Below are 24670 nucleotides of genomic sequence, written 5' to 3' on the forward strand. Positions count from 1 at the left end.
TCTAACACAGCGTTCCTCTTCATTATTCTTGTTTACTTTGGATATTTTTCAAATAACCTTATTAAATTTGATCAAACTGTAATTACATTTTCTGTTTTCCTTTCAAAAGGATGTTCAACTGCTTAAAACACTGTGCAGTAAGTAAAATGAAATAACAGCACCGGGTTCTCTGCTCATCTCAGACGGGTGCCATGACCCAGTAAGGTTTCTAATTAGGTTTAATGCTTAATACTCATTCACGCTTTGAGGAATGCCGACAGCTAAAAAACACACTTGTTTTGCTGTTTGTATTGCTATGTTGGCCTGGTCTGACCTCATATGAATCCAGCATACGAGCTTACCATAGGTTTAGTCATTTATTCTTCAACGGAAGATTGTTGTGTACTCATTAAATATTAGTTTCATAAATTTGACAGTAGTGACTAATATTTAGTTTGAAAGGCAAAAAGGTAGCACTTAGTATGTAGTGTTATCATTACCATGCAGAGCACTTTTAATGTATGAAAAGTATTTTTAGCACTTTTGGCTCTACGGAAATAAATGCTCAGTGCTAAGTTGTGTTTATGGGTATAACACTGGTCTATGTTGATGCTTCTAATGGTACAGATGGTGCAGAATTGCTGAAACATAAGCTCTCTGAGTGGGGTACCATTCAACCGGTAAATATAAATAAAATTAAGGTGGACAGAAACAATCCAATAACAGTGTACAATCATTTGCCACTATGTATTATGAGGGCCTGTCTGACTGCATGTAAAGTAATGGCATTGTTCAGTTAGAGCTTCACACTACATAGTTGTTGGTAAATCTGATGACTTTGGTGTTGTATTAAAGTGTAGTACACTAAAGTACCCTCCAGAGTTAAGGCAAATAAAAACAACCTCTCCCTTGCATCCACTGTGTAATGCTGTGCCACTGAGCATGGCCATTTTTTTTGGCTTAATCTGTCATGAACACCTTCCTGAGAGGCTTCAATATGGAGCCTGGGGAAAGAGGAAAATGTTGCCTATACATGCTGCAACCTCAGCACCATTCTCTACAAAATTACCAACACTGCAGAAAAGGGAAACTCTGCTTTTTAAGTGATTGAAGACCAGTATGTATGCTGCAATGGGGGTTCCTGGGTATTGCTTTGCTACTGACCATGGCTTTTCATTTGAGCTTAAACTGTAATGGACAACATTCCATCCCACCGAGGGTGCTTCATATGAAGCCTAAGCTGACATGAACATGAAAGAAAAGCTTCTACGTGCCACAGTCTCAGCACTGTTCTCCACAACATTGCCAACACTGAGGAAGAGGTAAAAATCTACTAGTCATGTGACCGGCTAAAAGTCCAGTATGTATGCTGAAAATGTTTTAAATTTACTGCAAGTCTGCAAGCGGAACTAGGGAATGTAAAGTTTTAGGCTTGGCTTTAATATATATTTTTTAAAATAGTTAATATAGACATTTTTAGTGGTACAGAAGAGTGATGTAGCAGAAATATAATTCTCTTCTACTGAATGGGTACAGCTGAGATCCAGTTGGTCATGTAATTGGAGACTGACAGATTAGTTTATCAAAATTAGTACAGAGTAAGTAAATTTCTCTAGTGATTTTTATAAGTAATAAAAATAAAATTGGAGAAAGTTTTCTTAATAGCTCACATCCCATACTGCATTTTAGTTTCTTTCCTATTTGCTGGAAGGCAGCTAAGAGTGTTCATGACTTCCATTTAAAGATTACAATAGCTCCTCTAAGAACAAAAAAATACTGCTTTTCCATTAGAATGGAATTCTTCTTTAAAATTGCATTGCATTCAGAACTACCAGGAGAGATTGACTTGTAGTTTCTCATTTTTCCGCCCAATGCACTTTGGGAGAAGGGGGAGGATATTCACAGCCTATACATTTTTAATAAAAACAGAGACTGCAGAAATTTCGAGCTAATACCAGATGTGTTATAGGCTGCAACAAAAGATGAATTACCTGTGCAATGGTGGATAGCTCTATCCTTCACTAACGTTCTCTACCTTAGGCTTATAAAACACCTTCATTATTAGATAAATTGAGAAAGATGACAGCTGGGTAATGTTGTCAATTTATTGGCATTGGTCCTAAACATCTTTCTGGACTTCAAGGGGTCTATTCAATTTTCTTCCTCTTTTTCCAATATACTAGAAAATAAATAAAAAGCCTGTTCTGCAGCCGTGGGATTATTTTTACCTTGAACACAGACAGATATGCAGCCCATGTGGCTGTAGCAAGACATGTAAAGTCATTAGCGTGTCCTGTATTTTCCGGTGCGACCCTTAGAAATCACAGAAGAGAGGTAGCTACAAGAAATATTAATGTATTGGTTAAATATAGAGTCACTCTGTATTATTCAGATGGTGTTAATATTGTTTGATGTATGACAGTAATAGTGGCAAACTTAATATTTTCCTTAAAATGGAAAACAGGCATATTACTACTGAAGCATTAAAAAGTCTGCATCTTTCTTGCTAACTGCCCAAAAATTAGCTAAAACCTAAGCCCAACTCAACTTTCAATTCAAACGTAACTACATTCCTTGTGCATCAACACAGACATGTTTAAAGTTTTATATACCATATAAACCTGACAATAAATTGATCCAAATATAAACCATAGTTCCTACCGGAAAAAAACACAATAACTATGTGAGTATGAAACCTATAAACCTAGCCTATTCCAGCATCTTTGCCCACGCTATGTCTATTAACAATGGACTTACACTGCTTTTAATTAATGATTAATCGGGTTGTAAGCCGATTGTCAAGGTATACCTTGGTGGTTATCTAGGGACCAGAACTTTAATAGAACTGATTCAAAATCAAGCAATACTACTGGCTTACTAATTATGACAATGGTGGGCACAATGCCAGTGCAATATGTGTTAGTATTACTTCCTATAGTCATCACCAGGGGTGCAGGTGTGACATGTTGCAACACAAAATCACACCTCCATATTGTCACCCCTTAATAGGAAGCACCAAAATAAAGACAATTATGGATTACCAGCTATTCTTTTTATTAAAACCTCAAATTTAAAAATATTGAAAGCAATTTTTTAAAATTAAATAAACATAAAAAAATAAACTTAAAAGGTTGTAGTGATTTACAAGCTAAGATTGTTGTTACTGCCCTAAGATTTCCTTACAAAGTGATATATAATGGAAATAAACAGTAAACATGAAATAATGCATATGAATATTTTATATTTTCATATTTCTAGCCAGCAGTTGAAAACTTGAATAAACAATGCCTGCTGTATTCAAATCTATACAACTCCAGTAAACACAATACTGAACCATCATGAAGAGACAGAAATCAAACAGCTTCTGCTGTGCAATATCTTTAGAAACCCATACTGGACACTTTAATTGTCTAGTCCCTGCCATACAAAGACTGCAAGAGGCTGAGACCAGGTCAAACTCTTGTACTTACACTACCTGTATTTTTTAAAAAATAAATATATTTATGATCACAGAGCTGCATTAATTTGTGTCTTTTATATTTGCCTAGAGTATGTCCATAAAGGTCCATACCGCAAACGGTACTGTAGCTGTGAAACAAATCTGCCCAATGCAAACCCTAAAAAGAAATATTGTGGCCAAACCAGGCAAGCACCTTTCAACTGAATGGGAGCAGCTGGGACTCACAGCCATTCCCATTCAATTTGATCCAGTGGCAAAACACTGCAGCTCACTATGGGTCTGAAACGGCTCTAATAGTTACTGATTATATTATTATCATAGATAAGTGCGCCTTGATGTGTTGCAGGACCTTATAGCAACAAAAATATAATAAAAACAACCATGCCAAACAAGCGATAAAAACTTATTGTTATATATTGTATTATATGTTGTATTTTCCCTATAGTATAATTTAAGTCAGTTTTAGCTTGCTTATAGTATTGCCCCAGATTTGCATTTATGTTTGTGACAACATCCATGCATGTCATATGCTCTCTTATATTCTTTATTCCTTTCATTGTCAGGAAATAATGAACTATCTGAAGCAATAAGCTCCATTGTCACTCAGACCGCTCCTAATTTATACATTATTGTTACACCTAGTGTTCTTCTTTTCCTATTTGCATTAACCGTATATACAGAAAATGTAATTAATATTTGAAGTCCATATGACGTAAAACCCTTCACCTCCAGGGAGGCCTACATCACACTGGTAGTATTGGGAAATACCTAGAAACCGGCATATAGCAGCTGTATGCAAAATTTGTATGTGCTTCTCAGCTGGTTACTACATGGATTTTATCCGGAAGTTTACTTGTCTTCTATTCAATGCATGGTGGTAATTCAGTTTTCCTACACAGTTATTTGTGGTTGTTGTTTGATTCTGTTTTGGTGTAAAAAAGAATGGTTGTTTTAATTTGTTAAAAACATGTTTGAAACACTCCACCACATACTGGTTTTGAACATTTAACATAAACACACATTGTGATATAGTGATGGGTTAAGATGCATCACTCCTTATCATAATGCAGTAGGAAGTTATGCACTCTTGTACCCACAGTGTTCTTTTCAGCTTTTCTACAGATGGTGTAGGATACATTATTTGATACTAACATAACTACTTATAGTACAGCAAACAGAATCCTAAGGAAGCCTCAAAAAATCTGGAATGAAATAGATGGTATATTATAATGTCAAAACAGAACATTGTGGTCACAACAATAATTCAACTAAATTCAAATTTATTTAGGAGCTACAAGAGCAAATACCTCCCAAGATATATTTCTCATAAATATGGTAGGCAGAACAAGAAGAGAGAGAAGAAGAGAAAAGAAAGGGAAGGGGTGTTGGGGATGGAACGTTTGGGGGAGGACTGTGGTAAGTGACTTGTAGCGCTCATACTGATGCAATGTACTCTAGAGCAGCAGTCGCCAACCGGTGTTCCGGTCTGCGAGAATATTTTGGTAGTCCACGGCTCTGGCCAGTGCGCCCCCCCAGGGGGGTCCTTCTCCTGACCCCCCTGAGGGGGGCACTGGCCAGAGCCGTGGACTACCAAAATATTCTCGCAGACCGGAACACCGGCTGGCCAGTGCTGTGGACCATTTCCCCCGTATGAATTGCAGGCTCAGGGCGGTGGGCCGGTTGTGTCTCTCCCATCGCAGGTCTAAGCCTGAGTGGGTGGGTTCTGCCATCATGAAGTCACTATGAGAGAAGTTTTTTCCCCTTGAGTGACACACGGTTTCTCATGCATGCGCGGTCCAGAGTCTGTAAATTTAGTAGTCTGGGAGCTTTAAAAGGTTTGCGACTACTGCTCTGGTTTCAATAATCATCTGTTCCACAGTAAGAGAGACTCCCAGATCTTGCTCCCATTTGACCAGACACAGGGGTTTATTGTCAGGGTTGGGCAAAAGAAGGATCAAATAGATTCGGAATAGAACACCATGAGCTGGCAAATCAACCAGACAGAGCCTTTCAAACAAAGGCAAATGGTAATTATAACCCAATGGCGGTGGTAACGGAGAAAGTTTTGCAACTGTAACGTATACCAGAACCCCAGGGATTCATCCTTCTGCTAAGAAGGCATATGCATTAAGAAGGATACCCAAGACTCACTTGTCTGTGATTGTGCCAAATCTAGGACTGGTTAAGGCTGGTTCAAACATAAATACTATGTTTAAAGAGCAGCCAGTAAAACCTATGTAACTAAATATCCCAGCTGTAAATTATGGATATGAACCTCTGTTGTTTTGAGGGTGTGAGCTTCAGTGGGGAAAGGAGTTTAATCAAAATGGATGGCAAGATAATGGCAGAATACTATAATTATATGGAGGGAAAACTGCATTTATCAACCTGTAAGCTGCACATGGAGCACAGTCAGGCTTTCCAACATAATAATGATTTGAAACATAAGGCCGAGTCAACATTTAGGTGGCAGAATCAGAAAACCGTGAAGATTCTGGAGCAACCATCATTGACCTTACCATCATTAAGCTTTTTTGGGGGGGATGAAAAAATATAATTCATTCTAGACAACCAAAGGATTTTCAGGATCTGGAAGCTTTTTGCCAATAGGCAGCTTTATCACATATAAAAAATAAAGCTTCATTTACAAATATCACTGCAAGCCTACATTGATGCTAGAGTTAGGGGTATGCAAACCTTTAAACAGAATTTCAATATTTCCATTATTGCTATGTTTTTTTTTTTGTATGGGTTGAATGTGCTACTCTGTGAGTTACAATAAAAAAAGAAAATGTGTTTATTCTGATCACTAACTGCTTTTTTTTTAAAAAGGCCAGTATATATATATATATTTATATATATATATATATATATATATATATATATATATATATATATATATATATATAATCACACATGCAAAAATAGATAAAGCAACAGTTAAAAATAAGTACAATAATGTCAACCCAAATCCTCTATAGTTTCTTTTAAATTAAAGAAGGATAAAGGTAAAAGAAAAGTCCCACTGTGACTGTTCCTCCCACCCAGATAACTGGGGTAAGGGAAATTTTGCTTTAAGGCTTTGTTTTGATGATAAGCTTTTAATATTTTTACAGCACACTGGCATCAAATACATTTTCTTTCTAGATATAATCATTTATTTTAGAAAGTTTGCTTTTTATAATAATGATCGTTTAAAGTGAAAGCCTGTTCAGCACACATGATTTATATAGCTTCCTGATTAATTATGGAGGTTTTGTCACTTCATCATATTGGATCTCTGGGGTGACTGCTTCTTACAGCAATTTGTTGAAGTCTCTGTTGTGTGCACATTTTGTCCTGGACAGTTCTGCTCTTCATTTACATTCAAGCAGTGTCTGAAATTATTAAAATGTGCAGATCCCATGTAAGTTAAAGCATTCCTAATAACCCCATTCCCTGCTGGCTTCATTATTTCTGCTTCTTTGTGAGCCACATGACAGTGCCTTGTCACAATTTTTACATAAAATACTTTTGTGAAATCAGTCAAGTATAGGTAGTCCAATCTGCTGTAACGATTTTTGCATTACATTTTACAAGGGCATGTAAACATTTCTTGCCAATATGTCATATGTAGATGGGCAAATGAAGCAAATTTATATACAGATTCAAGAAGTGTCCATTTCATGTTTACCATTAGGCTGCTTAAAGATGAAAGTAATTGTCTTGATTTTTCCTTTTTTACTTATCCAGCCCTATCTTTATCTGAAACATCCCAGCAGCATTCTTGAAATCCATACTATCACAGTGTATGGATCAGTAGTCTGGATCTCCAGTGGTTCCATATGCATGGTGCCATTCAACATTGCTGCTCAGTCAGCATGAACATTGGAGCTCTGCACAGCAGGTATATAGTAGGTGCGGACCACTGTTCATAGACAGTATAGTCGTCTGGATCTCAAGCATAACGTTTGATTGCTCATTGCTATAGGCCTGTTGATCTAATCCATGAATTCTTCTAAAATCGAACCTTTTTGCTTGATAAAAGCAATATATAATTATGTATCAATGAATAATGTAATATGAATGTAATAATATTAATGCATAAACTAAAAATTAATAAATATAGAACTCACACCTGTAGAAGCAGCCAATTTTTCCCTGGATATCTTCCAGTGTGGTTCAAATAAATCTCTCAAGTTCAGTCCATCTTTATTCTAGGGGTAATTATTTGTAAAACTCAGGGTTAGGAAACGTGGCAGCAGTTCCAAATCCAAGGATCCAAGTCCTCTTCCCTTCACCTTCCTCCCAAAAGTCCAAAATCAGGGCCCTGGCCAAGCTGCCCCCAAGGCAGTCTAACCCTATGTATCCAGACTTTTATTGCTTTAAAGCAGAGGAACCCTGAACTCCCCATTCTCAAACTATTTATCCATTTTGGAACTCCCATTTAAATGAGCACCATATCCAACCATTGTCCAACAAAAAAATATCCCTGGTTAGTGGTTCCAAGCTCAACAAAACCAGGCCTTTCCCTTCAACAGAAGGCAGCCAACCAAACACTCCCAACAGAGAATCCAGAACATTCTAGTAAATCCTAGACCCATACTTTCACTTTGAAAGAACCCAATGCCATTGGGGCACTACATAAATAATTAAAATGTCTTAGTAATCATCCTAATAAATAAAAAGTCTGTTATGAGCTTAATAATAATGTTTAAATATGTTTATACATAAAGTTTAATGTTTTCTGTAATGTCACATGGACTATAGATAGCAGACAGCATCTTCTACAGATTCCGCAAGGAACATATTGCTATAAATAACTAGCTAAGTGCCGGTTTTTCCAGACAATTACTCTTAATCAAACATCTTCAGGAAAGTAAAACTGCTTTCCAAATAAATATTTCCTCTTCATGATACTCATGAATCAGTGCTTTGTCCTGAGTTATCTCACAACACAACAAGTGCTTTGTCTCCGCTGAATGGTGCAGAAAGAAGTCCCATTGTGATCAGTATCTACAGAGTTTTTATATGGCTTCTCATTTCAGGCATTATTTACAGGGATGTATGGTGTTTTTGTTGTTTTGTAGTGATTTGGGGTATTTTCTCATTGTATTATGTTTAGAACTAAACACCACCACAAATATATTTAGTTAAGTGAATACAAAATATTGCATGTAAAATTAATGTGCTAATTTGTGACTCCAGCAGATGGGGCTTCAGGATATTTTTTTCACAAATTTACATCACTCAATATTTTAGGCAGAAATTTACACACAGACGTCATGCCTAAAAGGGAAAAAAACTTTGCTGCTCGCTGTCTTTAGCAAACCGCCTGGGTAATTTTATTTGTATTTGTTTATTTCCTAAAGAGTTTGCAAAGCCATTTTTTTTTTGTTTTAGATGAGCGTATGACAGGGTTACAACCACTATGAAGGTATTTTTGCTGTTTCTGTCTCGCTGGGGAGATTTTCCTTCACTTTATGTTGTAGAAAAAGTTCCCATAAGAAGAGATATCCCTATTGGAGGATTTATTCTCTGCTCTGGTGACAACTCAAACTGTCTGGATTCAGCCACATTTTCCATCTTAGCAAGAATGGTCACCAGGACTAAAGAGAGGGAATTTTTCAAGCAAGGACACAAACAGCACCAAAAAATAAACAACAGTTTGATGCAAGGTATGTTTAAATATAAGCATTCAATGTACTAACTACAGTATTATTATTATTATTGTTATTATTTCTAATAATAATAAACAGTATATATAAAGCACCAACATATTACGCAGTGCTGTACATAAAATAGGGGTTGTAAATGACAGACAAATACAGACACAGGAGGAGAAGTCACAGTGACCCTGAAGAGCTTACAATCTAAGAGGTAGGGGAAGTATCACACAACACAACGTGTTAAATATCTGATCTGAATAGTGATTGATTTTACCATAAAATCAAAATTTAAACCATAACATGCAGCTTCAATTTCAATACAACAGCTGACTGATTGCCAATAAAAAATTACCTTGGCGAACAATTTTTGATTGACATTCTGTCCAAACATCATTCGTACATGGAATTGTATGGATCAATTTTTAATCGATTCAACACTTTCATTTACTGATCGAAATTATTATGTGACTACCGGTAGCATATTGTATGATTGGTGTATGGTTATCTTAACTCTTTCCTACTGTATTAAAGAACAAACAAAACCAAAAAAACAATCAGCCTCTATGAAATTAAATAAAGTAACTATAAGAATAATAAGAAGAATATCTATATATTTACAATTGGATGTATGTATGTATGTATGTATGTTCCACCATCACTCAAAAACGCATGGAGACATTTCAATCATACTTGCCATACGTATGACTGGGACTGATGTGAGTGCACCGCTGATCTTTGTACAGCACTGTGCTATATGTCAGAGCTATATTTGGATGTATGTGTGTATGTGATCACTAGGAAACGCATGGAGACATTTCAACCAAACGCTATGTTCCACCATCATTCAGAAACCCATCGAGACATTTAAACCAAAATTGCTAGACATATGACAACGCTGATCTTTGTACAGGGCTGTGGTATATGTCAGAGGTATATAATGTTTGACTATTGGGAGGACATTAGAGTGTCAGCTCCTCTGTACAGAGACTGATGAGTCTAGCTCAATGTTTCATTGTACAGCACTATGGTATATGTCAGAGCTATATAAATCTATATATATAAAATTGGTTGTATGTACAGTATGTATGTGTGTATGTTCCACCATCACTCGAAAACGCATGGAGACATTCCAACCAAACTTGCTATACATATGACTGAGACTCGTGAATGCACCACTCATCTTTGTACAGTGCTGTGCTATATCAGAGCTAAAATTTGATGTATGTATGTGTGTATGTGATCGCTAGGGAACGCATTGAGACATTTAAACCAAACTTGCTAGACATATCACTCAGGCTCATGTGAGTTCACCGCTGATCCATGTACAGCGCTGTGGTATATGTCAGAGGTATATTTGCATGTATGTATGTGTGTATGTATTGCTTAATGACAGTGTGCCTTTTGCTTATATTTTTACATACTTTTTTTTTGGACAAAACCAAATTTCTGGCCTGTAATAATGCCTTCGAGAAAACGTAAGGCAATTGGCCAAGTGCAATCAAGAGCAAAAAAATTAAACAACACCGTAGACAAGAAAATTACTAAAGCTTTATTTGATTCCTTTTCCTGTATATTATAAGATTGCAATAAATAAATACCCGGGCAACGCCGGGTAATCAGCTAGTAAGAATAATAAAGCATCACTTCTGAACTAAAGAATTGAACTCAAAAAATTGAACCTTGCGAAGATCATTACCGGGCAGCAGCACCAACATTTATTTGAGTTTTTTTCAGTCATATTCATTACCATCATGGCAGAAATAAAAACAAAAAACTCTCCGGTGCAGTGGTCCCCAACCTTTTGGAGCTTACCGACCACTAAATCTATGGACTCCAGACCACGCATGCGCAGCGAGACGTGTTTCACTCAAAGGGGAAGAAACTTCTCTCAGAGTGACGTCATGATGCCAGAACTTGCCCACTCTCTGTCTGTCTAGAGACACAACCGGTCCACGGCCCTGAGCCTGCGATCCATACAGGAGACATGGTCTGTGGCTCTGGCCGCTGCACCCCCCAAAGCAGGGTCCTTCTTCTGACCCCACTGGGGGTCGCACTGACCAGAGCCATAGACCACCGCTGGTCTCCGTGCTCTCGTGGCCCACCTGTCAGTCAGCCACGACTGGACCCCTGCTCCAGTGGAACTTCTGATCATGTGATTTTGCAAACTGGATATTGCCTTGTGGGATTTATGCTGAGATATTCACATCAGAGCACAAGTAAAGAGTGTTGATACTTAAGAAACTTGTCAAGTTTAATTAAGGACAAGAGAATGTCTAGATTAAACTGATGGATGCAGTATATGTAAAAAGCTGAATATACAGTACTCTGACTAGGACATGCAAAGAAATGAAACACAATACAAACCTATCCTAAAGCCATGAGCACTGCTCGATAAAAGTATATAGGACTTTGATAATCTTGCATTTACCATTTTACAACTGCTAGGCATCCAGGATTACACACAATAAAGATTTGATAATTGGTAACATCACTCTTACCAGGATACTATGATGTCTATAAGTGAATAAGAGAACCAAGCTTTTTACGTGCAGGGTCCACCTTCAATAGGCATAGTAAAAACCACGTTTCCTGCCCTTAATAAAATCTTTTGCCTTTGCCAATACAAAAAATGTCTTGATATTTTGTATTTTAATATCAAGCCATTAGATGTCCAGGCCTATTTCCATGGTAGACAAACTACTCTTAAATGACTTTTAAGAAAACAACCTATTGTTCACAGAGCACTATAGCTCAGATTTTAATTTACATACAAAACTTAATGAGCAGTGGCTTCTCCTCTTCCTCGCAAATCCAATCCATTCACACAGCTGCCTACAGCTTCAACAAGAGAGTGTATGAAGGCAAACAACATCTGCGCTGACCTCTTTATTAAAAACCTCAATGCTCTGTGAATTCTTTATCATAGGAGAGAACCCTTAGTTTTACAAAAGGAAATGTGTGATTTATTTTTTATTTTGATATAAATATAAATGCAAATAAAGTGTATTTGCAGTATAAAAATATAGTATATTATAGAGGATGATAAATATTGCCACTTATTCTAATTTTTTTTTTTCATAACCCAAGAAAAGTAATATAGAAGATGATCAAAGAGTGAAATGTCATCACATGGGGGTGTTTCACACGAAACTCATAGGATTATAAAGCCAGTAATGATCCATTAATGAATATACATTGAATAAAAGTTTATTCCAGCTATTCAGACAACATAATGTTTATATATAATGGAATGCTGACATATGTTTCTGTAAATGTGTGACAGCCATGTAAATTATCACCGGAAAACAAACTGATAAGCTCCATTTTGGCTCTGTTCTCTAAAGCCAGATCCAAACTTTAACCTGGAGCCTCGCCAGCCGTACTGTGCCTGCCTCTGTCAGGGTATTGTGCCAGTCTCTGCACAGGGAAAACGTTTACTCAAATTAAAGCCGCTAATGTCAGCAAACTGCTCTCAGTCTCTTCAATACTGTACACAAGTATGATTTCTATGAATGGTCTGGGTTTAAGTTAATATCTAATTCTTTCCTGTATTGGGAAACCAACTTTTATTTTTAACTTTCACATAACAAATAAAAAAGATCAATTTCAAAGGAACTCTTTCTCTGCATGGTATTTAACATGATTCCTGCCTATGTTTCCAGCATTACAGAAGGAAATATTAATGAATAGCATGGCAACACAATATGTGTACCTTTGATCACAGAAAACCTCCAGTGCGCTGGGAAATGTTTGTTATTTCAGCTTTAGATGTTTTAGATTAATAGTGGTTTTGAAAATCCTATTACTCTGCAAATGTATTGTAAAAAAGCAATAATATTTGTTGCATTTGTCAGGACCTAAATAAATGATATAATGTATTACTAACATTGTCATTTTAAATCATTAGTTACAACGTTCAACCAGGAAGCAGTGTCTGGAGCTCCTGGCTCTCTGCTAATTTGCTAACAGCAAAAATATAAAAAGATAAAAAGCAAAATCTACATCTATTGCATTTTATTCTCCACTACAACACATCTTGTTTTGTATGTGACTAAAACGTGGCATGACAAAACTATGTAAGCACTGTTACTCTCCTCCTGAACTTGATAATTGCCTGGCTGTCATGCCAATTCAATAGTTTCAATATTTTGAGTCACCTATCTGGAATAAGTAGGTAAATCAAAAACATCAAGCTCACTTTGTTTTAGGTAAAGACTTATAATGTTCCCTTTACATCTTTCCTTTCTGTTGCAGCTTATTATTGCATGTCTTTTAGTGTGTGTTGAAATTTGGTACCCACATTCATTTTTAATAATTTTGCACAGCAATGGAACCAATACTGGATCTGCACCAATGAATATGTTTTACTGCATAAAAACCTCAACCCTCAACAGATAAAGGATCTAAAAATAAATTAAAGGCATTGTAGGAATTGTATTGTAGGAATTGTAGGAACCTTCTAGCGATGAAGCCATTGCTTTTCCACTCTATGGTGAACGTCCAGGTCCACAATGATCCTCTTAGACATAAGCAGGAGTTACATTGTCCCTGGCACAGAGTAATGCTGATTTGTATTCATTAATATAGTGTTTACCCATCTTTAGTCACTGGTGTCCCACCACAACAGCCTTGGCAGTGTCCAAATGCCATCTACACCAAACAATATATTGCCTACAGCCGGCTACTCCACATAAATGTAGAAGTGATTTTATAAGCATTGAATACTATTCCAAAAGGTAAAATCCATTAAGTAAACAACAGACATTGTTAATAAAACCATGATCATATTTTAAATCAGATAATTTACTTCTAATGTCCCTCCAATGTAAATGTTCATCTAAAAATGTAATCCCTTGGTGCCTAAAGGAAAACAATGAGGTGGCATTCTATGCCAAATGTTCATGGCAACTTTTGAGTGTAGTCACAATTTATTGATTGTGGGAGGGGCCTTAGTTACCTAGATAGATACCTAGAACCTGAACCTACATAGCACATGTGACAATTCTTTGCACCTACTATATAATAGTATTTTAATTACTGTGCATCAACAAAAGTCTCACAGACACATTTAAAGCACATTCCAACCTCAGTACAGCTAAAATTGAAACATTTCCATTACTTGCATACAGAATTTAAAGAGCTGGTATTTTGAGCCAACAATATAAGTCCTTGATTATCAAAAAAAAAATATATATATATATAATCAAGGACTTTACTGCTCATATCTGCAGCCCTAGTCCACCATTCATCACTCCACCTCTTGTTCACTGCCTATTATTGCCCTACTCCTCCACCACTGTGCACATCAGTACCTTTCTGCTGCTGCTTATCTGTCCCTCAAAGGAGCTCACAGTCTAATGTCCCTATCTCAGTCATATTACAGTCTTAGGGCAGAGATTTGAACCTGGGACCCAGCGCTGTGAAGGCCAGAGCACTTACCTCTGAGCTTAGCAGGTATAACAGCTCTCTCTGTTAACATATTTCTCCTGTGTATTTAGCTGCTTGCCTGGAGTTCAGCTTTAAAGAATGTTACAATATTAGAAATTTGTGCATTTTCAACATAAGCCTTTCTGTGTGTGGCTGTCATTATTCAGCTGCTTATCTAGGCATTGGAAACTGTCAACCCTAATCTTTCCAAACAGAAATGAAAACAGACAACATGTGTATACGGTTAATTGAAGATGTGCTTGCTGGCTCAACAGGAAAATGGAACAATTAAAATATTTTCTTTCAGCACAGTGCTCTGTTTTCACCACGAGATAACCATATAAAACACTTGCAGCCTGTCAGATTTTGCTTTCTTTTCAAGAACAGCCTGGCTGTCTTCCAGTAGTGGGGGTGACATAAATTCATAAGCCAGGGCTTAGATCTTAATAGTCTTTTATACAAGCTACCAACCAGCTCACATTTGGTACAAACTGACCCAGTTGGCTCCCAGAGCTTCAAGCCCTATAATAGAATCTGGAATGGAACCAACAGATAATGCTCTTTCTATTGCAACAAAAGCACAGTTGGCGAATTGCTTCCTCCTTATAAGAAGGTCTGCTTTCTTGTGAATGAAAAGCGATAGTAGTAGCTCTCACACAGCACACTATGTAGGTTTCTCATTAAAGGTGCTGCATGATATTTTTCAAAGGTATGGCAAAACCTTGTGAATAAAGAGGTTACATTGTAATGTATAAGCTTGAAAAATACCCACCTATCTATAGTCAAAATATTTTAATAAAGAAGTAGAACCTTTATATCAGGCATATGAAGACAAAGGAGCCATCAGAAAACTTTCTCATAAGGGAATTGTTTTCAATGGCACAGTGAATTGATAATACCAACTAGTCTTTGTGATCTAGGAATCTCTTTCATTTAAATAAAAGTCTGTTTTAAAGCCCCCCTCCCCATACTGCAAAATGCCATTCGAGAGTACTTGTAAATCTTTGGGCGACTCAGCGGGCCAGACTTTAATTTTATATTCAGAACTTTAGACCCCCTCCTCTAAGTTACTCTATATGACTCTATAGCCTGGGAAAGGGACTTGGACAAAACTTGGGACTTGTAGGAGTGGATCGAGATTGCTCACAACATATCTAAGGTTTCACTCAATGTCAATCTGGTTGAAATTAACTATAAAGTTATGTAGCGTTGATATCTGGTCCCAAATAAGTTGGCTAAATGCTTCCCTGGTTCCTCTCCCCTCTGTTTTAGAGGCTGTGGTGGACTGGGTGATATGGAACATATTTGGTGGTCCTGCCTGGTAGCGCAAGAATTCTGGAAGTAGGTGTTTCCCCGGAATGTGCTCTTAGTAAAAGTGAGATGTACCGCCTATTTATTTCATATTTATTTATTTGTTGTATATGCAAATATCTGAATAAAAATCTATTGAAATAATCCCAATAAATGTTAGAAAATCATGGCATTCTACAACTGTCTTAGTCATGGGCATTCCTAAAAAAATGGGCAGTCTTGAGAACTTTAAAAGTAAGATTCTGAGTAAAAATTCTGTAATGCATGCTACATGCAGAGGAACAAATGATTTACCGGTAGTTTATTTTTCCCCTATTTCATCTCTTCACTGTTTCTTCCCATTATTCCTAGTTGACTTCTCTTCTTCCCTGCTACACACTTTGTGAATGGAACCACTGATGGCTCCTTGCTGTCAATGACCCGGCCAGGAAATTAGGGCATTGAGAAGTTCTCTTTGTTATTCTATTTCTTGCACCATATGTTTTATGCATATTTCTTATTAAGGTGCAAACAAATAAATTTAGTGTCAGGTGCTTATCTTCCCAAAAAATGTAATCTTGTTCAGTTAGATGTCTGATCCAATCGTTCCTATAAGACAACACCTCCAGGATATGACATCACTTCCATGTTGCATTTAGGTCATTGCAGATTGATCAAGGACTACCTCTGTACCTCTGTGACCACCGTCTGTAAATGGATTGTAAATATGTCAGGAACATGTTAAAGGTCAACTTTGTGCTCACCATAACCTATAGTAGTGCAATGCAAAGTTGAAAAGACCGATTGGCTTACAGCGCTGTTTCTTGGCCTTTGTGTTCCCCTACCTGTGTATATCAATTAGTAGCTGGTTGATACAAGCAATGATCATCCTGGTATCTACTGATTCTTGTATAGCAGTAACCCAACAGAGTCCTGTTCCTTCTCCCCTAAACTGAAAAATACCCCAAAATACCCTTAACAGTGTTTGGAATGGTGTAAACAGTGTTGTTTTAAGTTCAAACTAGAGCTTAAGACAAATATTTTGCTCCTAAATTGTTTAAAGTTAATAAAAGCTGCTCAATATGTCAAAAGTACATTTTTCAGTGTATATTGGTAATCTACAGATATTACAATGTGTTGCAAAGTACAGATAATCACAGAAGCTCACTTATTAGTTGGAGTTTTTACCTAACGTAATTCCTAAGTATTGTTAGGAAAATTCAACGATTAATTAAGTGTGAGAATGTACAAAGTACAAAAACATCCCCAAAAATCACCTAAGATCAAAGAATTTTTAAAAAAATTATACTTAGAATAAAGCCAGTAACTATCCAATGGAGACCCAAGACACAAGCCAGCAGTCAGGTCCTAGCTATACCTTGAGTCTTCAAAGCTTTAATTGATATTCTAAAATACAACTTCTAACATAATGATTTTGCATATAGGCACTGAAAAGCTAAAGATGCCAGGACATCACTGAATCACATGGAAGGGTAAGTACGTGTTTTAAATTTGTTAAATATTAAATGTTTTGTTTTTGGGCTTTTTTTGAGAAGATAAGTAAATAGGATGTGCAGAGTGTTGACACCATGGGCTCACAAGGGTGTGCTAAATGATGCTGGCAGCCGTTTAACCTGCTTGAGAAATGGCACTACATCTCTGGATCTGCAAGTCTACTGAGGACACAGCTGGAGATTGGGTATGTAAAGAAGCCAAAGCTACTTTTTAGTTTTCAAGTATCTAATTAAGTTCTTTAAATGCTCCAATAATAGTTCAAAGTATGTTCTCACTCAAAGAACACAATACTATTTCTTTAACATAATCTGGAGTTATTAAGATGAAGGGATTTGTGGCAGATGTAGTAGTAGATCCTATTAGTGAAATATATCTCATTAATAGTATTAGAAGTGGAGAAAGTAGGACATTACATTCTAAACTAATTTGAAAATGTCATGAGATTCATTAGACTACAAAGTAAATACAGCAGAGAGAGTTCATAATGTAAGCTGGGCTATTTTCAGAAGTATTAGCTGGCTACACGCAAGAATTCTGAATTGGTCTGATAAAGGCTTAGCTTTCCAACAGCCTCCATTTCAACCGCTCTTCTATACAGTCACCCAGAAACAATGATATCCTCCTTATCATTTCAGGGATGGTAATTATATATATATATATATATATAAGGTTTAGAAGCTTATCCTGGAAAACAAACAGCATGGGGAAAATAGGAAAAATTCACTTTGCAAAGAATATCTAATCACAAGAAAACAATTGAGAATATTCCTTGCACAAGGAAAATTGACTTTGCTAAGTGAATAGCCAATATTTCTTCAACCTCAATGTATTCTAGTTAACCTTTTGAGCTGAATTTGCTCTCCCAAAGCAATCATTCATAAATCAGGCCTTATCAATATATGTTCCTGTTCTCATACAAAATCCAAAAAGTAAAATTACTCCTAATTTTTGATACTGCAAAAACATTCACATAGGTAGGTAATGTCCTTCTTATGCTCTAATGTGAGTGTATAAGGCTGAAATGGGTTCTAACAAATACCAGTAGATAAACCAAAAAATACACCAAGCCAAGTTTAAATCCATTAAAAAGAAAGGGATCCCAGCATGTACAGTGATTAGTTAACAGAGTAACCAGCTACATAATAAATGCCCCCCTAAAAATCAGGTTCTCAAAGTCACTTTAGATGCAGATATCTTATATCAGACCAGAGTATAACTTTAACTAATATATTGTTTCTGCATACCAAGCTGTGAATTGTTAAAACAGTGCAGTGCTTTAATTGTGAAGATATAGCAAGACTGATAAAATGCCTGTATATTCCAATCAATACACCATCTGAGCTGAACAGAGCATTCCCCCGAGAGATTCCTCGCCTAAACCGTCAAACATTCTCAAAAGAAGAGGCGAAATTACACTGCCAAGTTCATTTGGTTTTGTGGCAGATAGTTGATCTATATTACAGGAGAGGCAAACATAATTTGTCACGATTAAAAGAATCTTAGCACGCATGCTATCAAAGGCCAAACCATCAGGTCGAACAATTTCTTTTATTTGCAATTGCATAAACAATTTCTGTAAATGAAGTCAATTCATTGTAAACAGCCTTTACAAGCTGAGCCTAATTTTGCAGCACTTTAGCTATTTCGATCATACTTAGCCTGTCAAAGCGGAGAATCCAGCCGGGTGCCTGGAGTTTTAATACTGTGAGGTCCAGTGGGAAAAGGTTTCAGGTGGTTGATTAAAAGCCCACGCTACAAGCACAATTTCCCCAGCCAGGCTCTTTATCACTGCTGGCATATGGAGTTTTTGAGAAATGAGCAAAAAAGGTGTGGACATTTTTCTGCTAAATATAATGTGACAAAATAGTGATAACCCAATCATGCCTTGAAGCAGCAATGTAAATATATCAAATTACATCTCCACAATGATCTATTATCTCGATTTACCGTACATGTATTTCAAAGGCTATAACTTTTTATAAAGCTCAATGAGTTTTCAGAAAATCACAAATGATATAGTATTGTCTAAAAATCCCATAGAAAACTCGTGACCCTTAGGCCACACCATAAATCACAGAGGTTAAAAGCTCCAAATTAATGAAGATTTTAGGATTCATTTTACAAAGGGTTCTGCTGAAATTAAATACATTTAATTTGTAAGAAAACCTAATTATCTATTTGGTCCTTTTTGGTCAGTTAAATGTACTCTGGGAAGTCTTTCATTATTTCTGGCCAATTAGTGGACAAAAATATTGTTTCTGGGAGAAATCCAGTGAGCTCATATCACCTTTTGCTTTCCACCTCTGCTGACTCTATCACCAGTTTGCAATGACCCTTTGAAGACTATAACCCACTGTCTGTATGTTATAAAAAAGTGGAGATGGGGAGGAATTCTGAATCCGCAAAGTATGGACAGATAGCTCTAATGGGTACTTAATTGGATGAAATATACGAGGGGGTGCTAAGAACTTCCTGGCTTTGCCCAGAAAGAAGAGAGCCAGAGTTATGAAATAACACATTTATTCAACATATCCCCCCCCCACCCCCCCGCACTTGGTACAGCGTAGTTGCAGCTTTTCCAGACCGTTCAAATAAAAGTCCTTTGGTTGGGCCACAAACCAGCTCTCAGCAGCATCTTTGATGACAGAAATGTCCTCAAAACGTTGCCCCTTCAGGTGTTTCTTTATCTTTGGGAACAGATAATAGTCCGAAGGGGCCAGGTCAGATGAGTAGGGGGGATGGTGGACTAATTGGAAACCCAAGGTGTTCAATATGGCAGCCACAACATTGGATGTGTGCACAGGTGCAATGTCCTGCAAAAAAAGGATCCCTTTAGCCAACTTTACACGGCATTTCGTCTTAATTGCCTCCTTCAGCTGGTCAAGGAGGTTAGCATAATACTGTCCGGTGATACTAGAGCTCTGAGGTAGGGTAGGTCGTCCACCAAAAGAATACCATCTTTGTCCCAGAAAACAGACGCTTTTTTGGGCAATTTCTGAGTTGGGAACTTCTTTGGCCACCGGGACCCACTGTGGCGCCATTCCTTTGACTGTTCCTTGGTTTCAGGATCATAGATGTGGAGCCAGGTTTCATCCTCAGTCACTAACCTAGCCAAAAAGTCCTGTGGGCCTATGGGCCGCACTATGGCTCAGGGGATAACACTTTGGTCTTTGCAGCGCTGAGTCCCAAGTTTGAATCTTGGCCAGGAAACTATCTGCATGGAGTTTGCAGGTTCTCCCCGTGTTTGTGTGGGTTTCCTTTGGGTATTCCAGTTTCTTCCCACATTACAAAAACATGCAGTGAGTTTAATTGGCTTCCCCCCAAAATTGACCTTAGACTACATTAATAACATATGACCATGGTAGGGTCATTATTTTGTGGGCCACTTTGAGGGACAGTTAGTGACATGACTATGGACTTTGTACAGTGCTGTGTAATATGATGGCGCTATATATATACTGTATAATATTAATATATATAAGTATTATTTATTTGATATCCCATGGTTTCCTGAGGGATGGAAGTCCGCGAAACGCATCATAATGAAAATGAATAGTAATATAAATATATATGTATATCTTATATAAGATTTTAATAGAAAACTGATGTTAAATGGAAACTGATTGGTGCCCTAAAAGTGAAAAGAGTTCTTTAAATAAATGTAGATAATTATAAATGTGGATGTGGCATCTTTTAGTTTTTTTCAACAAAACGTATTGGTATTAAAGGAAAAAAGATTGAAAAGGTAATAAATGCAACCACCACATCTAAGGACAGGTAAGGTGTAAAATTCTACCATGAATTTAGATACAACCCCCTCCACAACTCATAAAGGTGTCCATAAATATTAAATGACAGTCTATAGGTCGAATTCTGACAGCCCCATGTAATTCAGGCTGATCCATAAACGTAAGTCTGCACCTGATTGCCATTGTTTATTTTAAGTTAAGCCATAAGAAAAGGATTCCCTCTGATTCCCATTCACTCCCATTCACTCCCATTCACGCTTTGTCCATTTTTGTAATCATGTTCAATTCTCCATTTAGCCAGATTCAATATGATGTCAAGATGAGCAAAATATCATCTGTCTGAGTTTTTATCAATGCTTTTTTTAATTTATTACCATAGCTAAACATGTATTCTTTTTACTGGTTACAATGGTATTGTTACACTAGCGTGGGTGGGATACAAACTGTTTTAAATCTATATAAACGGCATTAAGTTTAATATCAGAATGTTCTGTTCACACAAATACAGTTTACAGGCAGTGATACAATGACTATATTTAGCAGTAATATTACATTTTTTTGTTAATCTAAACCTTGACTTCGATATTTAATGCCTCCTATTTTACTTACCTTATAGTTTTTCTAAAGCTCCCTACCTTTAGTCTCAAAATCAGCAACTGACATCATTACCTTTTGTATAAGCATCAAAAGTTTATGAATAACTAGTAAAAAGGAGGGTCGGTGCGACAAGAAACCCTAAAAACCTAGGAAAAATGTAGAAACTCATAGCCCCTGATTCATCAATGAAATCCGCGCTCGCTGGAAGCGCGAACGTACGCACGGCCAGCGATCGCGGATTACCGCGGTCCGGACTCGAGTATGCGCGTACACTCGCCTCACTACCAGCCCCAGTAAAAAGCTGTCGGATAAGCGCGGCTCCGTGCGCGAGCTTTTTCCGTTGCTGAATAGCGCGACCGCGTACGATTCCGGATCGCTAATACGAATGCGCGACCGATAATCCGATTCTGCTTGATGAATCAGGGGCATAGACTTAGTCTATTTCTTTTTTTAGTGGTAGTAGTTATTTGAGTTTATAGAAGATACCGCTATATTCCAACAATTGCGGTCTAATTGGAGTGCTTGACACTCAATAGTAACATCATTGGTTCATAGGGCAGATTTTTATTTTTTTTGTTACATTTCTATCCAGTTCAGCTCTACTTCCCCAAAGTGGTGTAAACTTCTGTAAAAGCTCCACTAGGAACTCTCCACCAGTGATAAAACCGCAAATATTCATTAGTTCCCTGACAAAATGCAAGGAATTAAATTCACACTGACTGTGCACTTTAAAATATTCTCATATAACTCTTTACGCTGTACCTGTTGGGCTATCACCCACCTACTATGTTGCACATGCTGAACATGCCTAGTTAACCACAATGCTCAGATGACTGAGCCTGTGGGGGCAATATTATGATAATGGTTGCTTCAGTCGGTCAGGTCTAGGTTTAGCAAAGTTAAGTCTCCAACAAATGAGATCAGCTGACTACATGAAGGTACTGAGTGACCAGGTTTTTCTATCAATAGAAAGGGCATTTTCCAAAATTACAATGACAGGATTCACCAGGCTGAAATTGTGAAGGAGTGGTTCAGGAAGCATTAGACATCATTTTTACACAAGGACTGGCCACCACAGTCCAGATCTAAGTCTCACTGAAAAATTTTAGGGATGAGCTATAGAACAATGGCAACCGGTGGTCTGAGAGAACATGTTGGTGGTCCCCGGTTCTGGCCAGTGCACCCCCAAGCTGGGTCAAAAGAAGGACCCCACTGGGGAGGCGCATCAGCCAGAGCCGCAGACCACGTCCCCGTACAAATCCCTGGCTCCCTGGACACAACCGGCCCACTCTCCCATGGCAGCCTCAGATCTGTGATGGGAAGTGGGCCAAGTTATGCCAATATGATCTCACTATGGGGGAAGTTTCTCCCCCTTTAAGTGACACCCAGCTCCCCTTGCATACGTGGTTAGGAGCCGGTAAATTTTAGTGGTCCGCAGGACAGAAAAGGTTGGCGGCCACTGCTATAGAAGACTTTACGCAGCAGTCTGACTCTCCTTTCATTAATATAAGATCTTGGTGAAAAAGCAATTCAACTCAACTTGATGGAAATGTTGTGACAATAAATAAACTTAGTTGTGACATGACTATGGACTTTGTAAAGCACTGTGTAATATGCTGGCACTACATAAATACTGTGTAATAATAATATTTAACCTAATAAAATGATACCATGGCGAATGCTGCAATAATACTCAAATACTCAAAGGCAGTCTCACAAACTATTAGACTGTGTGACTTTTTTTTGGGTGGACAGGCAGTGTAAATGTGGGATGGGTAAGACTATTACCTTTAAACAGCCCAGTGGGAACCTGACAAACTAAGCTAGCTGCAGGCAAGGCTGACCCAAAAACAAGTGCAAAATAATGCTGCTTGGGTCTGGGTTCCTTCCACTTTATGTCTTGTTGGTCACAAATCTATGTGATTGGAAAGATAATACTCTATAAACTACAGAGACCATGCTGAAACCATTAGTTAGGTTGACTTTGCCTTATTTACAATTGTCAAATTTTAGCAATAGTTTTCCAAACCAAGAAAAGTTAGCGGATAGCAAAGCAGCCTTCATTTAATGTACCATCAGTTTAATAAGTGAAATGAGTGTTGAATACAAGTAGATGAAAACTTTAAAGATAGTTTTAATGCACAATCTTGCAGGTTACACTTTTTCTCTAAGTATATACATAAAACATGTATACCCTAATCTACATATGAACATAATTTATGTATTAGCTGTGACAGGTTATCAAATAATTCTTAAGAATTCATTGTTGCCCATAAGTAGTATGGAGAACATGGGTCTTTAAAATGTTAGTGCTACTGATAGTGTAATGCAATGAACTAGTGACATCTAGTGGTCAAACCCCATGCAGCTTTATAATCAAAGTAGTATTTGTAAATCTGTTTTGGGGTTTTTTTCTGTAGATGTAATTCTTAAGGGCCCATTTACATCTGTAGGATGGTGCTGCTGGAGGACCGTGTCTGTATGAGGATTATACTGTACACTGTGTTAGGACGGCCCTAAAAAATTGCATAGGTTGCCTAATGCGAATCAGTGGTCCAAAAGATGTACCTGCATTATTTTAGCTTTGTGCTGCACTGCAATGTACTTGCAATGTATGCTTTCTCTGTGATGCAACACACTGCAGTCTGAAAATGCATGAATGGAATCCCATTGCACAATGTATGGTATCCTTACTGTGCAGGTGCAGAAACAGGTTCCCATAGCATGTTCATTGCATTAAGTCAACCCATTCTAATGAATGAATGTGATGCACAGAATGTAGGAGTTAAAAGAGTAAGACACACCTAACACACAGCAAAAAGGTCAAGAGTATGTACAGATCCCGAGTGCAGGGTCCAAAGTATGTAATGCACAGAATTCAGTGGTCAGAGCTATGTAATGCACAGAGTTCAGTGGTCAGAGCTATGTATTGCACAGAGTTCAGTGGTCAGGGCTGTGTAATGCACAGAATTCAGTGGACAGGGCTATGTAATGTACAGAGTTCA

General features: G+C 37.4%; 1 long non-coding RNA gene across 1 annotated transcript in view; it reads right to left on the reverse strand.

The window, feature by feature from the left end:
- LOC140332591 (uncharacterized) overlaps positions 1-14596 on the reverse strand; it is a 44155-nt gene extending 29559 nt beyond the window's left edge. The window contains exon 1 of the long non-coding RNA XR_011921185.1: positions 14527-14596. This is a non-coding gene — a long non-coding RNA (uncharacterized lncRNA). The remainder of the gene's footprint in view (positions 1-14526) is intronic.
- Positions 14597-24670: the final 10074 nt, after the last annotated feature.

The sequence above is a fragment of the Pyxicephalus adspersus genome, chromosome 6 (genome assembly GCF_032062135.1).
Source record: "Pyxicephalus adspersus chromosome 6, UCB_Pads_2.0, whole genome shotgun sequence".
Lineage (NCBI taxonomy): Eukaryota > Metazoa > Chordata > Amphibia > Anura > Pyxicephalidae > Pyxicephalus > Pyxicephalus adspersus.